At 36.8% G+C, this 23699-nt stretch overlaps 1 long non-coding RNA gene across 8 annotated transcripts in view; it reads right to left on the reverse strand.

Moving 5' to 3' along the window:
• The window catches only part of LOC109951008, a 432683-nt gene that overhangs the window by 114912 nt on the left and 294072 nt on the right, over positions 1 to 23699 (reverse strand). For all 8 annotated transcript variants that reach the window (XR_005602594.1, XR_005602595.1, XR_005602597.1 and 5 more), the window contains one exon: positions 18759 to 18826. This is a non-coding gene — a long non-coding RNA (uncharacterized LOC109951008). The remainder of the gene's footprint in view (positions 1 to 18758; positions 18827 to 23699) is intronic.

Genomic DNA, 23699 nt, shown 5'->3' on the forward strand with positions numbered 1-23699 from the left:
ATTCAAGGAAAATATGTCAACACTTCAAGGCAAGAGGTAAAAATCCTAAAAGACATCAGAATCTGAAAGCACATACCAAGAGCTAGACTCATGTCTTGTCAGTGTTGGTTGCCCTCATTCTGTTTTGCTTGGCCAGACACAGAAAACTCCAGTGACAGAAGCAGCTGCCTTTGAAGATCTGCTGGGGGCAGGTTTGTGATGTGATACACAAACGGCCATGGTACAAAACACGACCTTTAGCTACTTGGTAATATGACCAAATATAGCCAGAATGCTAATTACTACCTGCAGACTGGTCCCACTTCTAAACCAGCTTCTGGCTTAAATATATGCAAACCTGAGATCTATTTCTAACAGACTGATTTTAATTTGGAGTCTGACCATGGCAGAGACTTCATCTCTTCTCAAGAACTTTAACCTCCTGTGACAAAATTGAACACATTTGCTGACAGAATGGTTTCTGTGAAGGACTCTTGAGATGAACAAACACATGAGGTTTTACTGGAATGACCTGATTACAGAAGGATGCTGATAAATTTTTTGGCTGGGATTTTAGAGCATGAGAAACACTGAGTATGCCTAATCTCCAAATATTTTAGCTATGTATAATGGAAACATAGTTGGGTCTGCATTGGGCTGTCTTGAAATAATTGCATTTGAAGCAATCAAGTCTTTAAAAGGAAAATGAAAGTCAGCAATGAAATTCTCAGTTGAAAGGTCAGATAAGTGAAGCACTTACAATCACAGCAAGAGGTCTACAGACTGCTAGGCAATAGTGTAAACATGAAAGAGAAATCTGGAGATTCAGAGAGGAGCCTGGGAGACCACTTTTGCCACTGATTTTTTCTGCTAAGACAATGGGATCAGAGCAGTAGCTTCAGAGAATAAGTTATGCCCAGTAATCATGGATACCCAGGAAAAAAAAAAGGGATAAGAAGGAAACATTTGCTGAACTCAAGTCTGAATTTGACTTTGAACATGAAGAAGCAGAGAAATCTATTCCACAGCTCAGAACAGCCAGACAAACAAATGAACTTGAAGAAAAGGTGAAGAGGGGCTTGAAAGCATTTTAGGATTTTACTTATCCTTACCGTGTTAAAAGAGGGAAAGTTGCCACAATGTTTCCATGCTGAATTGACTTGCAGAAACATAAGAGAAATGAAAAAGAGATGAATAAGTAGAATTACTGTTCAGCTAGTTACTGACTGATATCTTTTTTCTTCCTTTCTACAGTTTCAGTTTCTTCTTAACAGCTGAATGAAATCTAGCCACAAATTCTGAAAATCATTCACATGGCACCAAGGGCCACACTTGAGTAAAATATTATATTGACCACATAATATGAGAGTGAGTATTAGGTTGTAAAATGTGTTTTGCAAGTTCTGAAAACCAGACCCAAAAACTCTTGCAATAAAAAAAATGTTGGGGAATTTAATTTTTGGAGCATGTTAACAAAAGTAGTGGAAGCAATAGAGAGAACTCAGTCCTGCCATGTAGACTAACCAGTTAAGAAATACATTAAATTGGAATATTCTTATTTGTTATAATAAGACGTTTCACCTGCAACTTTACTTTCAAGATTTTATTGGGGTTTTTTTATTGAAACTCAAGGAACTTATTGGACAAGTATTCACAAGCTGCCTGCACAAATTTACGACAACTCAACTGTTCAGGGAAATTAGAGCAAGGCAGAAGTGCAACTGCTCAAGAAGAGTGGGGAGAGAAATAAAAAGATATGTGCTTATTTCTTATTCAGCACTCTCAGCATTAAACTTCCTCATAAAAAATATCTCTCCTTACAAATGCAAAAGGAACACAGCAAGATAAACTCTGGAGAAAGCCCCCTTAGAACAATATGTTAAATCAGTCTGTGTAATTTTTATACTCACTGTATCAGTACAGAAAAAGATTATCTGAGCAATCTGAGAATTCCAGAAGGTTAAACAAAGTTGTTTCTGTACAAAAGTGCAAGCAAAATTTTTAACAGATTCACATTCCTATGTCATTTCTTCCCAGGGATCCTCAGACTATAAAACTGTAAACTGGGAGGAACTTGTCAATTCTTTTGTCAAAGAAAGATTATAAAAAAAGCGGAAAAAAGAAAAAGTAAACATATTTTAATATTTTAACTTTTTCCCTTGCAGTCGAGTTCAGATAGCAGTTATCATAGACATCTGATTTAGCAATCCATATAATTAAATAATATATTTCAAGATATTAAAATTTATTATTTTTTATGTTAAACTTGAGAGGGGATTATTTTTCAGTTTTTCATTCTAGGGTTTTTTTTCCCCTTTATGGTTCAAAAATAAAAACATGTTAAAGATAGCGATATTTCCTTTCGTTTTTATGAAAAATAAAGTTATCAAAATAATTAGGTGATTCTACGAGCTGGTTGATGAAAACTAAAGATGTTAAGGCTAAAGATAAAGTAACGAAATTCAATAGTAAAATTGCTACTCAGAAATTATTACATGAATATGTCTTTGACAGGAGTACATACAGTTTTCTCGGAAGAATAAGATTTTTTTATATTGTTTTTTGTCCCTGATTTGTCCTTCTGGAAAATGTTCATAATTTCACTGAAAATCATATCCTTTTATAAAATACTTCAAGAGCTTAGAGCAACATTTGCATGTTCTATTTAATTCTCTGGTTTCCTCACAGCAATTTCTGTTGAGGTAAATTACATTTCCAGTGAACTGCACAGGTTTAGTCTTCACAATCTTTAAGCTTTTTCAATAATGTTACACTTAGAATGACATACTTGAAAAAATATTAGAACAGGGTGCCATAAGAAATTTCATTTCATGTGAAGAAACAATAAGATGATGTGGGGTTTTTTTGGCTCTGCTCCTGAACAGCACTGATGTCAGTATTTAATACTATATTGCAAACCCAAAGTGAGATTGAAAACCCAATTGTTATGGAAATTGGCATTAAATTTTCCACTTTTTGTCTGAGAAAGTCTTATCAAACAAAAATAAATGGCACATAAGGCAGATATCTTTCTTTCCCCTCCTGCTTGAATATGACAATCCAAAAGTAAAAACCCACTCCCACTGTGCCCTGAACATAAGTGCTTATCAGCAACCCTGCAGTACAAAACATGTCTATGGATAGAAAACAAGACGTCCACAGAATCTGAAACACCACTGGACATTACTAACAAAAATGCACTGAAATAGAGTCTAAGGATCCCGATTATGAAACTGAACCTTACTATGCTGGTCCTTGCACAAGAAACAATCAAGCTTGACAAACATAGACTTTTAAAGTGAATATTTGCATTGTGGTGGTTCCCACACTTTGTACTTACAGCTTCATCCTGTACTTACAGGAACACTGGAGGTGGTGTAACAAGATAGTGGAGCAGACCTATATTTTGTGAAGCAATCTACCATGAAATCTACTTGCTAGGTTTATTTTTTGCTGCTCTAAGCTATATTGAAAAGTGTTTTTTCTATATCAATGTGTAGCATAAGAACTGGGAAGAACAGACTTGGCTTTGAATCCCCTTCTTTCCTCACCCCTTTGTTGCACAAAGTGCAGCCAAGCTGTTTATTTGAACCCCAAGCCCTTTGGACAGTCTCAGCTCGACAAACAGATATGATATATGGGTACTCACACTCCTTCTCATCTGTTGCTATGGCATTTTGCCTGCTCACAAGGTGACTGGACAATTTTACAATGAAAGTCAGCACTGAAGATCAAAAGCTCTCCTGTGGAACAGTGCTGCCTCTGCCATCTGTTTTGCATGATGCTTGACAGGTCCTGGGAAGAATGGATGAGAAGGCAACACCATGTCATGCTTTTACCTATTTTTCCTCACTAGCTGACATTTTGTCCCACCTTTCTTCCACCTGCTACTTGAAAAAATGCAGAGAAAAAAACAAACTTCAGAACAGAAGAGAAAAAAACAATCATCCTCCTGTAACTGAAGAAACTCGCAGAAGTTCCTAGGCAGAGGCTAGCAGATATCATCACACAAGTAACAGCTGCCAGCATGCTTGGGGAAGCAATAAAACAATAAAAAATACCAGAAAACCTACGAGTTTCCAGCAATAGATGGTGAGTTGTGCACTGATACTCTGTTGTTAACACACACTAAATAATGTTAAATAGTCATGCAGAAAAAAATCATTTGCAACCAAAAGCAATATTTCTGAAAGAAAAGCATTAGGGGAAAAGTTGACAACATTCAGCAGATTCTTACAATCAGATTTCCTGGAAGACAGTGTTGAAATACTTTTAAGGAATTTTTAAAAGGACCAATGAATGGCAAAACATTAGACTAAATTAAATGTCAATTTACTGAGAATGTGTCAGTCAACTCTAAATTCAGGTACATAAGCAGTTGTCAAATGTTTGCTTCTTATCCATTACTGTAAAAAGATAGAAGGAATATATTACCCTCCATTAAAAGATGGAAAATGGGTTGTCTAAAATTCAAGTTTTGTATATTCTAGTTCTTCTTTCTTACTGAGTAGGACAAAAATCCACAGATTTCTTTTCCTGTTTTACAGCTCTTACTGTATTCTGCTATATTAAAGACAAATAAGTATGAACATTTGTACAATATCTCATTTGTCTGTATATAAGAATATTACAGAGACATCCAATTCAATTTGGAAGGCCTTCAACAACAACAGCTTCTCTGAGTATACTCTAAACCACAACTGATGAAGATTTCCTATTTATCATTCCTGACCCTTTCAGATTTCTAAATGTTCTCTCTGGTAGGGACTGCAATGAAGACAGAAATATTTTTCTCACCACAGGCAGTCCCATCGTTCCACCTCCCTAGGTGAGAGTGCTCTTATGTTACTGAAGGATTTGCCTGCAAATCAGAGTAGAGAGGCATTTCTTGGGTCCAGATAAACTGTTACTGCAATGCAGCAACTCCCAGCAATGTTCAAGACAACAGCTATTATGATGAAGCTCATATAGCTAGTCCTCCAAAGAACAGCCTCATTCCTAAATTATTTACACATGTTAATTTTTTCTCCCCATGCTGTTACTCATTTGAATTGCTTTGCTCTCATTTATAGCAGTACACATTATGGCTGAGATTTTCAAAGCTATGAATCCCTCAGGTGGCTTTCAAGACCTAGATGTAATCTCTTAGTTTATGCTCATTTATAGGGGATTTACAAAGGAAGATGTTCTTTCATTCCAGCAGGCAGCTTATGCAAATTAGGTTTTTTATCAGATGCCCATCCTTCAATATCACCATTAATTAGCAGACTGGATACTGTGAAAACTGTGAGCAGTTGGTAATTATAATGGGCAATACAGAAGACAGGGTTTCTTTGCCATAGAAGTAGCAGACATTATATGATCAATACATTTACTGCAAAATATTTCTGGTGGTACAAGGTCTTATTTTATGTTAATACGATAATGGACATAGACAGGAAATTTGATTAGTATTTTCACATGAAAAACTGTAGTACATTTCACCTGAAACCAATGTCATAAAATGTTTGCCAATATATACTGAGGAATGTAAACATTAGCCATGGTGTGACCCAAACTGTGAAAAATTTGTTATATGTTTTTACCAATAATTACAACAACAGATTCCTATGGCTTCTTTGAAAGAAGGATCCTCTTTTCTTTTCTTTTTTTATTTTCCAGCAGGCCCAGGTACAAAATGAATTAAAAACCAACTTGCAATAAAAGTACAGCTTCTCACCACCACATAGAATGGCCTCCTCACTTTGGGATTGTTACGGGCAAAAATTAGTTTTCAAAATAAAATCTGGCAATATGTCCGTTGGTTAAACTGGTTAAATTATGAAAATACTATTAATCACATAGCTCACAGTTCCCACAATTCAAAGAATAGTGCTTCATAGAATATTTAACCAGATAAAAAGCTTAATTTTGTGACTGTAATTGCCATATAAGAGATTTGCTGATTCCAGCAAGGAAAGGTGCATTTCTTTGTTTTGTCACTTGGTGCTCATGTACATAAAGTATAAAAGAAAGGAAAACCTTCCTGTGGGTAGCAGCTGATGTGGGTTTCAGGTGTCAGATTAGCACCTTCTCTAAGTGTATGCAGTGTTAACTGGTATCCATTGGCTGTCAGTGCTAGCTGGGATTTTAAGGAAAACCCATTCCTCATGTGAGGCGAGCTGCAAAGCCTGCAGAAGAGCACATCCAGTCCCATATTCCTCCCTCTGCTTTACTGCTCCTGTTGGTTTGAGACCAAGGACCCTTCATCCTTTCTAAACAATTACTTATCTAATCCAAGCCACAGTGTGTCTCAGAGAATTGTTTCTGAGTTTTGCTGTTTCTATTCCTGACATGCGCCATTTAAGCTTGTTCCAGTTGCTGATTCACTCTATCCTTTCTCCTTTATTTGAAGGTTTAAATCTTGTTACTACAGCTCTGAAATGTTCTCACTTCATACTTTTCAGCAGTCATGATTTTCATTCATAATCCTGAGTATGCATATTTTAACAACGAAGTTTCATCTAGGACTCCAATCTCAAGAAAATATAACACAATTAAAGAAATATATCAAGCATATGATAAGGCTTAGTCAGCTATAGCTCCTGTAAGTATACCCAGCCTTGGAAAGTAGGAATCACTACCAGTAACACACACAAGGTCTCAAAATTTATGAAAATGGTAGGGAACAGCTATTTTGTTAGAGAGGTCTCAGCAGGTAAATACCAAATTTGGTGGTGACACCAAAATTAAGATTTTATTAAATCATTTAGTAAAGACAAATCCAAGAAAAACAGGAAGTGGTTAAGAGGGAAAAAAGAAAGCAGAATAAGCAGCAGTAATATAAATAGGTCATGTAAATGTCTTAACAGTTTTGCTCTGTTAAAATATCTCTGCTAAATCAGACAGAATAACTTTGGCATATTGCATTATCCCTGAGAGATGGATGTAAGAAGACATTCAGAAACTAAGCCTTACTCTGCATGACAGTACAAAACTGATAATACAATCAATACAGCTTCAGGGTACAAGAAATTATCTGAGCGTATTTGTTAAATGTGACTTCACACATGGAAGTGTGTCAGAGAGACAAGGAGAAAATGAATTTGATATACATCCCTGCAGATATATGCTGATACACATGCCTGCAGAAAGCAGACAAATTGAGAATTAATCTGAATTCTAAATAATGTAGAAAATGAAACACCAGAGAAACAATTTACTTATGCCAACATCAGCTAACGCATACATGAACAATTTGAAATAACTATGAAAAGACACATTATTACCATTTCATTTCCCTGAGGCAAGTAATGTGATTTAGAAATGCTTAACTTTTCCTATTAATCTTGATGCAGGAAAAGAGAAAAAGTAAACACTCTATTTTATAGTGTTTTGTAGTTATAGCTAAAGTCAGAGAGATTACAACATTCACTTGCTTATACTTCTGTCCCTGCACTTCTCAGTCACCACTCTCATTTTCATACCAAGAGTCAAATTTTCCCTTTTCCCTCCATACTCAACAGTAAAGGTTTTCCAGCTCTTCAGCCACGTGAGCTGAGTTTCAATCATGTAGCACTTCTTTATAGAGTCCCCTGATGTGGCAGTGACTGTAAAAAACAAGCCACATGCCTGAATAGGTGTGCATGTGACTCCAGCTGAACCCCTTCTGCCCCTGAGGAGGGGAGTCTCCAACTCTCATCACTCACAGCCATTTGGCCACTGCCCCTCTGTTTTAAACAAAAGGCAACAGGCCAGCTGGAAGGCTCTCAGGGTTGGGATCCAGCTTCCTGGCTGGCAAAAGGACACACACATGTAGCTTATATTTTGGATGGAGGCATTCTCCAACACTCACGTTGGAACAGTGATGCATTACCATATTCCAGATTTGCTGGAGTAAGGAGCAGGAGCATGGCTCTCTGTATGTTAGCAACTGGGAGAGCAAATCCAGAGCTCTGGTCACTGAGCCAAGCCTAATTCTGTGTCTTACATTATACTGCTACTGTCTCCTCTTATTCTGAAAAATTACACTGAAAGAAAGTCATATTCAAATGTCTGCATGGAATTTATATGTGCTGCAAAAGCCTGCTAAGTGGTCTTGCTCATGGCAATGTTTGCATCTCAGTCTTCAAGTAGTGACATTCAGAGAAAGTGATAAACAATCACAAATAAGAAGAGGCATCTCCTACCAATCACAGATTTTTCCGTGGGTAACACTGACAATGCAGTAAGCCTTAATTCGCTCTCTGGTTTTTCTTGGTTTGTTTTTTCTTTCCACACAGAGCATACAAATTTACAACACCAGAGCTGAAATATCTGTTTGCAGGTGCCACAAACACTGCAGGGATGTCAGGAGAGAGACTGCGAGGTCTAAGGATGCTGCTCTCCACAATGTTCCAGGCAGTAAGTGAAGGACGAGGAGATAGATCAGCCCTTTACAGATGCTTTAGTGCTAAACAAAATGCAACAACAGAAACTCTACTTCAGAGAATAAGTGTGAACTGTCAGGGATGATGGGCTGGATGAAGTAAAAGCCTTTCTTTCCATCTATTAACTTGGTGATAATCACAATGAGGGGAAAAACAAAAGCTGTAGGCAATGCCTATGTACTATGTGGCTCATTCCTAAAAGTAGATTCCTGTGCCAGACACTTTAAGAAATGCACTTTTTCTTGTCCATATTCTGGACAGATGACACAGACTATCTTCAGGAAGTAAATGTGAAACTTAATTTTGAGGAATCAATTACTAATTCAGAGCAGCAATGTTGCAGAAAAGTTGGAAGAAAACTCTCTTTCCCAGAAAAATGTTTGTACCTAATATTATCTCATAGTTCAGTGTTGTGAAAATGAGCGACGCAGATTCCCCAGGGAGGAGCAAAGGAGAGCCCTTTATTGCAAAAGCTGGGCCTTTTTAAGCACTTAGCTGGTTATCAGTTTACCTAGTTTTAAAGCATAACAAGCATAATTCAACCAACCACCACACACCACAATGTGAACACATGACAGTCACGCAGCATGTTTTTCTACCCCTAACTCAGCTGTGTCGCTTTCCCACAGTCCTTCTGTACGCAGCTAAAGTAACAAGCCTGAGCCATGATTTTACAAATGCAACAAGGCCTTCATTTTAGAAGGTTTTACCTATATGCCACAGTTCAGCAAACTTTAAACTTTTTGATTCTTTAGAAAATCCTAAAATCTGCACGGGAATTGGTATTTTCATGAACCATTACAACCAATGTAATAAATATTTGCATATTTATAGTGCAGTTAGTGAACTACACCTCTGAAAAATGGAAAATCCATTAAAGATCTAATATTTCCTGGTTGAGAACCTTACCTTTGTTAAAAGAGCAAACCAGTGAAGTGGATGATCTAGCCATAAAATAAATATAGAAGTTTCATCTACCTTAGATGCTCATTTGGCATTGATCTTAGAGGTTATAAAAAGTTATTTCAGCTTTCTCCCTTCTCTGCTTTCTTCAGCACAAATTATTTCATTTTAAGGACTTTATCACACAGGACAGAATAATGACATATCCATGCAAAGATAAATAAAACTCAAATGAATATAAATATTGCTGCACCTCAGTTTTATTAGCACCAAAATAATAATCTAATAGGTTAAAGAATTTTAAGAATAGGTGACAACAAACTCTGCTAATTTACAGGAAAAAACAATGCGAATTCAGGCAGGGGAAGGAAATTAAAAGTTAGTGTAAAATTATACTCTAAAAAGAAGTATTATTGATACCACCACCATACATTGTTATATCAAAACTGCCATTACAGAGAATTCTCAAAGACATGTGTATTAAACAGATGTTTGACCTACAGCTTTTTGAAAAAGAAATCCTCTAAGAATTGCAGATCTTATTTCTTAGCAGACCAACACAAAGCAATCTTAAAAAAATCATAGAAATGTTGTGAGGGAGGCCTACAAGTTTGTCTTATGAAGAAAATGTTCTGTTTTACTGAGTGCTTTGTCAAGTTAGTTAATTAATTAATTAATTGACTGAACTCCCAACTGAAAAATTCCCTTTTATGAGTATTTTTGGCCCTGTCTTTCAGCTTGAAGTATTTTATTTTTTTTTATTTTTAATATCCTGACCACAGGTGGTGGTTGCATATATAGGGAAATAAAACCTTTTACATTTTCATTCCTGATCTCAGAGACTTGGGAACACTGCATATAAACTTGTCCTCCACAGAATCATTCACAGAAGGGAAGCTTGAATGCCTACTTGAATTCTTCATCATTTCTGGGAATATGCATGCAATGTCTGGTGGAGCCAGAAACACCTTTCACTCAGCTACAGGAGAATCAGAAAAGAAACTAGATTCAGAGACCACTGAGTCCACTGAATCTTGTTTTCAAGAACATTGGTTAGGCCTGTTTTTACACTGTCTTGCCTCCTGCCTTGTGGAATAATGCTCTATGACCACTTAGCCAGTGAACTTCTTAAAATATAGCTGACCTCCCTGCTCCTCATACCCAGTACAAACCTTGCTTTAGGCACAGTGACAAACTTTGGCCTTTTTATTGTGTCAGGTGGTAGAATAGATATAAAATATTAATTCATGTTCAAGAGCATGGAAAAGCAGTGTATTGTATTTAAAGCTGATTTTGAAGAGGATATTATATGACACCCATGAATTCTTTCTATTGTCTCCAACAAGAATTAGATTAAGCTATTTGGAGTCATAGCTGCCATAGCTATTGTATCATGAGGAAGAGCATCTGAGTGCTAATGGATAACAACATTAGCATTGAAAAAGAGTGAAAAGCACACATAAGGAGCTCCATAAATTTGTTATAAAACCCATTACTAAATGTTATTTAGCATTTACTCCTGAGGCTTAATGTTACACTAAATTAATAGTGTTATGGTTTCTATTCAACAGATTGCCTTAAAGTATTACATAAAAGATTAAAAACCACACTATAGTAACAATGGGAATCACTTTTAATCACGTCAAGAAAAACAATTTTTGTTTAATATCTTTATTTTGTACCTCAGACCATACATTATAGCCCAAAGCATAGTCTCAACATCTTGTTACTTCTTGAGTTAGCATCAATGTATATGAGTAGCTGCACAGATGTCTATAGATAATAATTGGAGAATAGTAAACATGTAAATAATAAGAGAAGTCTGGCACAGCATAAAAGTCCACAATGTTCATTAATCGTTAACTTCAGTCATGTGGCACTGTGCTCTTTAGGGTCACCAAGCAAGCTCGAAGGGAAGGACTGTCTCACGGGAGGGGAAAAAGATTTTCTGTCTTGATTTTGTGTCCCTTGCTGGTGGTGTTCATGGTTTTGGGCATGACTAGAGAGTTTGCAAGCCTTCTAAAGCACTTGGACAGATAAGGAAAGAGGACAGCAATATCCAGGAATTAGACTCTGAAACATTCAGGCTGTCTCAGTGAAAAGATGTCACTACTCCTCCTCAATTCCAGTTTAGTGATACTTTTACTTCTCAAATAAGCCCGACAGAACTGTTAGAGACTGACAGGGAAAGCCTCTTCATTCAGTCGACCTCCCAGTGTCTTGCTGCATGCCAGGGCTATGCCAGCAGAGTCTTCTCTCTATAATGCATTCCTTCCAAAGCATGTCCTCTGATGCATTTCCAGCCCCAAAGCTACTTATCTTAATAAAGAACTATCCCCTGCTCTCCTCAGCATCAGTATTGGGGTCTGGTCTATCAATCCCTGCTCCCTCCTGACTAAAATGTCAGTGGTTTTCAAACCTCACTGAAATTACTGCAAGTGCCCCATAAATATAGAGCAAAGAATCTGAACTAGAAAGAACTAAGTAAACACAGAAAAAACCACAAAGAAACAAACAAATGAAAAAAGTTTTGCAATAGGAATATACATTGTAACAAAACTAATAGTTTTATAGAGATTTTTTACAAAAATTAAATTAAAATGTATTTGTTTCACAAGTAATTTCAGCAGTAATCTGTAAGCTAGGATTTCACTAAGCAAGACCTTCACCAGGAACACTGCTGTCACTAAAGGTGGTGGCAACCTGGGCACAAAGCTGTCCTTTCCAAAGTTGCTGCCCTTTTGTGGATTTCCTGTGCTGTTTAGACCACATTTTTATCCAGATCTTAAATTAGGGACTATGCCAAAGAGCTCGAGAAGTGCTGGCATTGCTATGGCACAAATAAGCAAACTCTGATTGGACCAATGGGGATCAAAAAGAGACTTCAGGTACTGTTTAAAACATAACCAAAGTATTTACCGCCTTTACAAAAAAAAAAAAAAAAAAAAAAAAAAAAAAAAAAAAAAAAAGAAGTGCTGCCACAGTGTTGAGTGTGATTTCTGTTCATAAATTTTAATTCAGTCTAAAACCCAGACTGACACTGAAATTCACAGCTTCCTCTCCTGGACATAAGTTGGTTGTGATTCCTTGAGTCACTCTCTGCTTTCCTTGAGCACAGGCACAACAGCAATCGAACAGCTCCAAGCTGATCACAAGTTTGGAACCGGCTACCTCCAGCTGCAGTTTTGCAGGATTCCATGACAGCCACTCTCCATTCTGCCTGTGTCCCTCTCCAGCATTTGCTCATACATCAACATCTGTATCCAACACATCTACACTTCATTTTGAAAGTAATTTCAGGTTTTTTCACTTTCAGCTGAGTGATATCTTGCTTTTACACCATGCACCGTGATGCACTGCATGACATTCACTTTTTAATATCACCTAAAAATATTTTGGTCTTTTACATTCTACTTATACAGATTCATATCCTCAAGGTAAAAAAAACATTGGTGATCCTTAATAAACGTGGGCTCTTCCAGTAGTAGAAGTTATATAAATTGAGTTAAGGTGCCTTTGAGCTAAGATGTGGGTAATATTGAATGCCCAGTTCATACTGAGGGGAAATCTCATATGATCTGGCCCATTATATAATATAAATTTAATTTTTGTCCAATTTATTTCAAACTAGTTCTCAAAGTAATGAAGTTTTCTCTGTAAAGTCATTCAATCAATTCAACTTCTCTTCACCCCCAAGCAGACAGCCACAATCACACACGAGAAAAAGAAATCCCTTTTTCTGATGGTTCTGATGCTTTCATTTTACTCATTGATGGAGTTATTCTGGATATAGTGTCAATCATTAGCTTAGATTCCACTCCTCTGGAAAATTTCAACTGTAATTTTCTTACGTTATTTAGGGAAAAAGCTGCTAAAAATGCATATTATTTAACCTTAACAAGAGTCCCCAGAAAGCTAAACAGAAGGATACATTTTGTATGATGGAACAGAATAGCCCATGTCAGGTGATCTGAGAGCAAATAAAAGCCAAGAACCCTGAGGTTATCACTAACCTTCAGATCTTCTTACATAGACATGTATCTGATTTTAGGGGGAGGGGAAAGTAATTTAGGTCTCTAGAGGTTTACATTTAATTAGTTTTTAATCCATTCCTACACCCAATGCCTCAGAGGATGATTTCATCTTTAAATACATCTAATTGGATGTATTTTAATTGACAAAGCCTACAACATGCATAATAGAACTACGAGGAGTTAAAGTACAGTTTTATATTTTAATGTGTTTATATTTAATTTAAAATTCAGTAAACAGGGTTTCACTCTGCTGGAGTAAACAGGTGAAACCCAATTAACTTCAAAGGGACTGTTCCCAGTGTGTAGCATATGTGAAAGTTGTGGATGATTAGAGTCTAAGGACACCTGCAAAGTGTCATTATAATGTCAGTGAAAAGAAAATATTTCACACTCCTTCTGCAACACCTCTGAAAAACTCAAGTTGATTGTGGGAGGGGAGGGATAATTGCTTCGCTGTTCTTTCATTTGATTGAATCACTAATCTTGAATTAAATTATTAATCTTGAATTAAAATGTTAAATTATAATAAATATAGATATGTATTTGAGCAGCAGAAATAAACTGCTTTGATAAATAGCATCCTGCCCCCCCCATGCTGTTAATTCTATGTGAAAACATTTCAGAAATACTGCTAACACTAAATATTGGAAGTGAAACTGAGCTTCTGCAGTCTTACACAATTTTTTCTTTTTGACATGGAAGGACATTGCATGCACTCATGTGCATACAGTTTTTGGAAATTTTGTATACCATTTAACGAATTTCTCAAATGCAGAAATGTTTTTAGTTGATAAAATGTGCATTGCAGAAGTTCAGTTTCACTTTCAATATGAAGTCTAGCATATTCTGATACAGTGGAAGCAGAATGGCTGCTTTTCCATCAGACATGTAAATAATTTAATTTCCTCATTATATTTGCTTTTTCGATGATAGACTTTGATTTTTCATTTTTACACAAAATTACATCACCAAGTTTGGAATAAACCTTAATTGCACACCAATATTTTCTGCTGCCAATAAAGTTTGTAAAATTATGACAAAAATAAGATGCTTTATGACTTTCTGACCAACTGAGACTGTGGACTATGCACACAATGCAACACTAACATGGCAGAGATTCCTGAGCAAGCCTTTATGTCTACACAGCACATCCAAAAGGCAACAGAGCTAACTTACTATGGTTTTGCTTATTTTCTATGATGTTCTTCTGCAGTGTGTATAAAAAGGCTCAGGCAACTGTCCAAACGCTAGAAAAGGTACTCAAAGTGTTTCTGATTCCCTTTTATGCACAGCAAAACACTAAAAGCCTAATATAAATATTAGTAAAGTATGAAGGTATCACATCAAAACCCACTGCCAATGCACAGTAATGGTGCCATGGGGAAATTCTTTCCCCAGACTTGCAGTATTAGGATATAGCTGCTGCTCTGCCAGCCGAGAGCACCTGCCCAGCTCTGAGTCCAGCCTGAGTGCACAGAGTGTAACCATGACAGCTTTGGGTGTCAGCGCTGAGTGCTTCAGACTCTGGCCAGGAGTGCCAGCTCTGACAACAGCCACACAAGCAGCTGGAGAGACCATTCCTGTGTATGAGGGGAGGGAGCTACTCAAGGAGCAGCAACATTATTATGTCTTGTTCAGAAAATAAGTCTCCCACGGAGAGAAATGACAATTAAATGGACCTACATAGATCTTTCTAGACTCTTTATTACATCTAAAATTAGCACAGGTTTTCTTAAATATAAACCAAAATCCACAGCACAGCATAATTTCAGATGCTCTAAAGATGCTTTTTCATCAGAAACAGGGAACTCCAGTTATTACAGTGTGACATGCTGGCTAGCACCAAGGAACAGCAGAGGCAACCCTTACTCATTTCCTTGAAAGAGAATCATTCATTGTAAAAATATCTGTGTCTGACAAGAAGTGCAGTTGTTATGCACTGGCATTGAGTTCACTTTGAACTCCAAAGTAATGGGAAAAAGGAGACAAATTCAGAAAAGACAAAAGAATCAAACATCAATTACTGGTAGCAGCTTTCTGAAGAACTTTGTTAAACAGAATATCATAATCTTAACTGAACAAGAATTAGGGTGAAAATTGCCCCGATAAGGACATCTGAAACTCATCTCAGTATGCCAACAAAAATGAAATGAGAAAAATCAGAAGATTTAAAAAATTTGCACAAACTGCAATAATAAAATTCAAATGGTGGATTCTTTTGAAATGGATGTGGTTTTTTACCTATAAGTATTTAGGATACCTTTCAGGGGAACTGAAATATTTTAATAACTTGTCAGTCTTGAAAAGTTAAACAGAGAACAGCTGACTATCTCCAGTTATCCTGTTGCTTCTAAGCACACCTTTATGACATATCTTATTACATAGATATGACTTAATGACATAATGTAGAAATGGGTGTAGTTCCATAGTATCTAACAGCTGGGAGTCAAATGTCTTCATATTCTTAGTCCACTGCAGGCACAAGATCCCTCACACAGGAAAAAATATTCCAGACCTGTGTCCAGTGATGCTACAACTTCCGGTTGGAAATACCTAATAAAAGTTTGAACTATACATGTAAATATGGACACAAGCATATCATTGCCATATTTTTGAATAGTGGCTGTTGTGAACATTTTTCATGACACGTTTCTTCTGCTGAGTATCCTTGAATTCTCTGATTGGATTTGCTAGATTTCTATAAATGTCACTGAATAAATCACAATACCAGACCACATTATGTGAATTTTTGCCACAAAATTAACTGCCAGTAATGAGTAGCACATCCTGCTTTGTAGAAAAATAGACAGATGGTCAGTTAATCTTAGGCCTTGGCAAAAACCTAAAGGGAATACTGCTAAATAATAAAATAAATGAAGACATCAAACTCAGCCCTAGTTTGAATATGAAAATTAAACTCTATTCATGTTATTCTTATCCAAATATCTTGAGTATATTACACCAAATAAAATTCCCCTGGGAAGAATTCTTTCAAGAATAAAATTCTTCATGTTTGCTCCAGTAATTGCAAAGTAGTATTGATAAAAATATGGAAAACAGGGAAATACTTGAAAGGAAGTCACCTATTAAATTTAAAATGTTCTCTAAAATTTTACTGACGTGCTGTAAACTGTAAAATCAGACTTAATTTCATTTCCAAGAAGGTTTGAGAAAAAAAGGGATCTGATATATTAAATACAAAATTTTTGTAAAAACTGAAAACAAAGTGGTGTTTTCATACTTTCCCAATTCATGGAAATGTTGATAAAAAATACTGGGAAATATCAAAATGGGAAAAAAATATGCAAATACTCTGAAAATAAAGAGTTTTTATCTCTTCTCACACTGAAAGCAGGGAGAAGCCTGGAACACATAGTTTACAGTAGGGACTTGGATAACTGTCCAGCCATATTTACCAGAAACTTTGGGTGTTGCTTTTCTTAATTTGAGAAAAAACACTCTGGCAAAGAGAATATGAGAAATGAAATTTCTCCCTGGACCAATTCACACAAAACAAATGTATAATCTTTGTCCTTTCCTACTATTAATGAAAACAGGCACCAACAGGCTTCAACTTGATGAAATTCTTAAACTACTCACAACTTTTCTTAAATTCTGACCCCTTTGCTACATATTTAGAATCAACCAGTGGCTGCTACAGTTGTGTTTTTGTCATAGGATGTTGCCATTCAGCCAGATTTGCATATCAAGCAAAAGAGGTGGAGTAGTTTAATCACCTGTTCTGGCATGCAAGAGATTAATATTAATTACAGTCTTCCAAGTGTCATTTAGCTTCTTAGCTTTCCTGGTGCTGATTATTTTATAGCACATTTGTGCAAAGAGCTTGTTTTACATTTATTTACAGTACTTGAAACCCTGGAAACATGTCTTGTGTGTTTTGAATCACAAGCCACGTGATCTGTGGGATGCATCAAACATAAAGTTGGAATCTATTTACCACTAAAATATGCCCTTTAATATAGTCTCAGTATAGGCATATCTTATTTAAAGTCTCTGCACAGAACAACGTGAAAGTCTAGAATTAACAAGCAGTTAATTAAAGTGCCAAAGTATATCCATCTAAGAGACAGAAGACTAAATATCCTAAATTAACTTAAGATTTATAAGCAGTTCTTTGCCATTACCCTTTCAAATCCTGAAGAAACAAGTTAATGCCTGAATCTGCAAATTGGGTAGAGTATACCAATCTCTCTTCCAAAGTGACTATTCTATCAGGGACTGAGAAAAAAGTAATCAGACAAAACCAGCACTTTCAGCTTCTCCAAAACCAGGGCACAAATAGTGTTTGGTCTGTTTAAACACACACAGCAACAGAATACTAATTTCAGAGTGGTTTCATTTCAGAGCAGTGGCATTTCTGCAATTCATCTTCTAGGGAGTCAGAAGACTTAAAAAATATTTTAGAACAGTTTCTAGCATTAGATTAAAAAAACCAGGATATGTAGTAACAAAATCCAATGAGAAAATGGTTCATGTCATAAATAAAAGACTAAAGAAGTTGCCCTTCATACAGCTGAAATGTCAGCAGGGAAAAAAAAAAACCAAAACCAATATTATAAATGGGGACTGTAAACCAAATCTGGGGATATTGATGAGGTATGCAAATCACTTTTTGAGACACTGCAGGGTGAAGAACTTGGACCTTGTGTAACAAAGGGAAATGTTCTCTATTACAGAGTGAATAAGAAGATAGAGGAAGTATTACCAGGTATCATAATTTTAGGTTAGCACAGAGAAGATTGAAGTGACACAGCAAAATTGAAGAGGAAAATGAGATCTCTACCACTGATGAGAAAACTAACAGCAAGTTTAAATTGCAGCATGAAAAGTACAAGACAGGCATCAGGAAAAGCATTCTCAAAGTACAGAGAGGTAAGGAATGGAACATATAAAGTTTGTAGAGTTTATTACACTGAAGGCTTTTATGGGCAGATTCAGTCATTGCTGACAGACATTTGCAGGCACAGTTCATGATGGACTCAAGTGGGATTTCTTGTCACCCTGAAATCTGAGAGCTCTATTTCTGTCTAATTCCCCATCATTCTAATTAACATCAGAATAAATAATTCTACTCTGCAAACTAAGCAGATACTTTAAGTCAATAGTATCAAATTTTAAAAGTCTTGCTGTTCACATACAAATAAACTACATATGCATTTGCATGTATAGATACAAATACATATATTGACCTACATGGAAATAAGATGGACCCTAAGTAGGGCTGTTATAGATAATCCTTGCCAACCTCACTGGTTTCCTGTAAGACTCCCGATAACTTTTCTGAGATAAGGTGCATATGCTGAGGTGAAGCATTGATAAATTATCTTTTTTTATTAAATTACAGACTAGACTTGTCACGGGAAGTTCTCTTCTTTGTTGTTCACAAATCAAACATATAGGGAAAAAATCATACCTGAAACGCCCCCCAAAATGCCAACGCTCAAGTAGATTTTCACATGTTCTTTTCTTCAACAATGCATACTGCAAAAAAATTAAGAATACTCTTTTACAATTTTAACACATTAGAACATACATTTGATGAGAAGGCAAGATAAAAATGCAGCTTATGAATTAGTTAGACTGTTTGGAGCCACAAAAAAAAAATCATTTGACTAAATTTCTTAATCAATATGAAAGAAATAATGCAACTACCAGCAACACCTGGCTCAATAATATTTAAAGTAGTCTATAAAGGACTTGAAATGAGCACATGAACTGCAGTTCTGCCTGTAGCATGAGTTATGGCTACAAGGACAGCACTAAATTCTCTAAGGCGTATCTTAATTGTTTGATGTAAAAGGAACCCCAAACATCTATCTTAAGTGTATAGGTGTGCCAGTCTGGTATGTCTCCTGGCCATGCCAGCTTTGCAAACTCTATAATGCCACCCTTCCTATGAGTGTCTCATCTCTGCCTAGTGTCATCTTTACAGCTGTGGCAAAGTAGCAGGTGGTGGCTGCGTCCATCTGCCCTCACAGAGTCCATCCCTCTCGCTGAGCAATCACAGCTCCACTGGGAATGGTTGGTGAGAATGGCAGGGCAGGTTTCTCAAATACAGGTATCTCTTGCTCTGAGCATGGACACTGAGGCTCAACAGTTGGCACATAAGGCTTGGAAAGACATTCTTACCAAGAGATTTCTTCCTGTCTAGCCAGTGCAGGAAAAAAGCATTGAGGCTAATTTTTGCCATCCTTCTTCACATTGATTTTCATTCCTTGCAGCTGTCTTTCCCAGAGGATAATCCATAGTGATTCTGAATCTACCCCTGTCATACAGACTGACTTCACAAAACAGGCATTCCCTCCCCTACAACAAAGTCAGATTTGAGTTTTCCATGAGCAATCCCTGATGACTGGTATTTAAACAATCAAGGTTTAATAAAAACAACGTCTCAGATAACCCTTCTTCCTCTAAAACCAGCAGTATAAATATTTGGAAAACTTGGTGGGTGTTCGGAGTGTAGCAGAATACTGTAGGAAGAGAAAGACTGAGAGAAACTGGCAAAGATGATTAATAAAAGTTTATGAAATAAATAATGCCTAAGGGTTAGCTGCTGCAAAGATAAATTGCCCCTAGAGGAGACAGATTCTAGTTATGGAGAAACGAGCTATCACTTTTGGATAGCTTAATTTATAATAAAAGAAACAAACTTCTGAGCCTAGAATTATTTATAGAGACATATTACAAGAAATATGTCTAAGCTGTTAATAATCATGAAAGAGAACAAGGAGGTGTAATGGTCAGTTATCTATCAAGACATAAAATGGGATGAAATGTATCTTTCTTTTTAAATCAGAAGATTTTCACACACTAGTTATATAAAATGAATTTCAAAGGTTGGAATATTGATTGTCTTCGAATTGGTCAGATTATCATTTTCATTCCTGATGGCAGTATGTCATTTTTGAAAGAACGCTACAGTATGTAGCAGAACAACATCAATGAGATCTGTGAAATGTGCATTTTCAAAGGCTGTTGATTATAATAATATACTCTCCTAGTCAAAGTGACACCTGAAAGTAACGTGCTGTGGAACAGGCACGATGTTTTAACCTATAAAGCATCTCAGGAAAAGGTGTTCTTTGCTCTTTAACATGAAGCAGATCTCCCAGACACGGGGAGGAGATGCAGTGCATTTAGCAAGGCCAAGAAACTCTCACAGACCAAAGCACTGCTGGCCTTAGATTCTTTTACACAAGAAACAAAGCCCAGGGTATTCAGACACCTTCTCTGGAGCACCACACAGCCACCAAAGCCCTTGGCTCTTTCTCCTCAACAAGTTCAAAGTGGAATTTGATAGTGAAATGATGGTTTCTTTGTATGTGCATATTTCATTTGTTGCACAGATGCCCACAGACAGAGCGGTTGTTAAAAAAATATAATAACCATAATAGGGAAACGCTTTTTAGGGCAATCAGGCCTCTCAAGCAGCATGGCCAAGGGCTGTCTGGATGGTGAGAGGAGTCACCATTGCAGAGGTCCAGCTGGATCAGGAGACATTCCTGAACATTTCAGCACATCAGCTCTTCTGGCTATGTGAGCATTTTGTGGCGGAGGGTGATCTGATCTAAGATCACAAACAACAGCTCCTACTAAACTCTTCAGGCCATCAGTCACCACAACTTCCCTTCCCTGCTCCTCAACTCCCACCCTTTTGAGGAGGTCGAACTCCCAAAACAAGTGGGAATAAATTTCCTCCAAGAAACTAGACGTTTCCCTCTTCTCTCCCTGTGCCTGGCCGAGCCTGAGGTGGGCAGGGTGGGAGGCCCTGGGGCTGTGCAGGGCTGTCGCAGCCCGTACTGCTGGGCAGCTGGGGAACACGATCAGCCATGGTGTCTTCTGAAGACACCCTGTGAAGAAAAAATGGATTCAGCTCTTTAGTCTGTTGCATTTTTGGAGCATTTAATTTCTTAATACATTAAAAATAAAACAATGAGTAGCTGACAAGTTATTTTAGTATGATTGCCTAAGGTTATTACCATTCTGTCTGACAAAATTAGGGAAAAGTGTAATCATTGCTGAAGGGAAAAAGCAGTCAGATTTCAGAAAGCTGGTGATAGCAAGTTAGTTCTGGATAAAAATGTTAAACTTTGTAATTTACTTTGTAAAATTACTACTTTGAAATACTCTTTCCCCAATATTCACGATCGATTTCAAAACATAATATGCCAGTACCTGTTCTTATGAAAACATAAAGATTGGGAACACAATGCAGGAACACAGATGTCATGGTAGAGGACTTCGCTGACCTTTAAGTAATAAAAGCATAGCCTTTTATTTTAATAGACTCTGGCATTATTATAATTCTCTCCTGGTAAACCACAAAATGTGAGTTATTACACATTTTATCCAGGTCAGCTGTGTTAGGATGAGGATTTTAAAACAGCCACAAAGAACTTCAGTAGATTACACAAATCATATGAAGGATTTGATAGGTCTGAACAGCAAAAATAATTATTGAGTTCTTTTAAAGGACTTATAAATGCAACGTGTGAATGTAATGATTATATTAAAGTCAAAAAGAGAAAAAGATTTGAGGATTATTTTTTGAGCTCCTTGAAGTAAATTTTCTTTTCACTTTGAAAGCAAGATGACTAGATTAAGACACACCACAGATAAAACACCTTGCTGGGCAGGCAGCCTCCAAACAGTCATCTCTGCATAGCACACTCGTGCACTGTGTTAAAAAGCAGCTGCAAATACACATGCTAAGGGAATCACAGTCACAATCTTTAGCATATTAATATGCCTCGTGTGATGCATTAGGAAGGCAAAAGTTCAACTCTCAGTCAGATCAAAGACATTCTTGTTATTTACAGTTCTTGGTGTTACCATTTCCCACACCAAGCAGCCCTACTGGAAGTAGCCCTCCCAGTGATTAGAAAATTGAAGCAACTTTTAATCTTGAATCCCACCCCACCAAGGGTTGCACTAATAGCTTGCTTAGATTAGCCTGCTGTGCGGCATCACAACCCAGCACCACCTCTGTCACCTCTGCCTAACTCTGCTGCCACAGAGTGCTGAGAAACACCCTTGTTAACTGATGCAGGAAGGAAGCAGAGAAATAAACATGTTCTGACACAGAAAAAGTTCATCCAGCACATATCTTCTGCTTCTGGAAAGTAAACACCACCATGTTCTCATGGAAGAGAGAATCATTTTAGTGTGAGTGCAGTGAAGCTAAGCAATAAAATGGGATGTGGCACTTTGCTTTTCTGAAAATCCTGTATTTCTTTCTAAATCAACACAACTAGTGAATGCACAGGTTACACAGGTGATTAGGAACATCTCAGTCTGTTCTACTATATTAAAGCTGAGGTGAGGAGTAGTGTTGACATAGGTGGCAGATTGAGCAGTTTGGGTATGATTGCAAATTCTGAATTAGTTGTTTTGATGCAACTAAGTTGTCAGCAAGACAATCACCATATACACAGCAAAAATAATCCATTCTTTGCAACAACATCTCCTTCTAGATGAGGAATGGTTTGTTAACTGCTTATCTTCCGTTTGAGCTGGACACCCTTTGATGCAGTACCTAAAAGCAGGAGTACTGGAATAGTTTCACCAGAAAATTGCTGCAAAAGAGAAGTTAGTTAAGCACATGTTAAGTGTTTCTAACAGAGTTAAAAGCAAGATTCAGCAAAGATTTCATATCATAGCTTAAAAATCAAGACTGTGAAGCAAAACTAGCTGGACAAAAGTGTCATAAATTTTACATTAAACTACCTGTCTGACGAAAAACCCCAAACCAACAATCAATGATCATTTATGGTAAGTGCTTCCTACTTAAATGTAATCTATTGCCTCTGTGATTTTACAGCCTGAAAAATGCATCTTATCTACCTACCATATTTCAATACCCCTTCCAATAATCTTTTTAAAGTACTAAGAAGGAAACAAAGTGCAGTAAATTTGAATTAATGAGCAGGAGAGTGTAGAATGCCTATCAAGCTGCATAACACTGCCCTTTCAGAAGCAATCCTGCATCACAAAATATTGTACTCAGCCACAGAAATCTTTGTTGCACACAAGATCTTTTACCTGCATTGCTGTCCACATACATTCTGTCCTTGGGAGTATGAGATCCAGTGAAATTAGAAAAACCTCTGAAAAACTTCAGATTAGTACATATATATGTACTATATGTACATATAGTCCTAAAATTCATATATTGCAGGTATCTAAAAGACCCATCTTCCTCCTGTCTTTCTACATTGCCAGGGTCTATATGGAAAACTCCCCCAATCTTCACACCCAGTAAAGCCATGCTATAGATGTCACTTTCATTCAGCCCCACACACTTCAAATATTTGCCCAGGATATATCCCATGTTTTATTCTTATAATATCCTTTA

Source organism: Corvus cornix, chromosome 9 (assembly GCF_000738735.6).
Source record: "Corvus cornix cornix isolate S_Up_H32 chromosome 9, ASM73873v5, whole genome shotgun sequence".
In the NCBI taxonomy this organism is placed as follows: domain Eukaryota; kingdom Metazoa; phylum Chordata; class Aves; order Passeriformes; family Corvidae; genus Corvus; species Corvus cornix.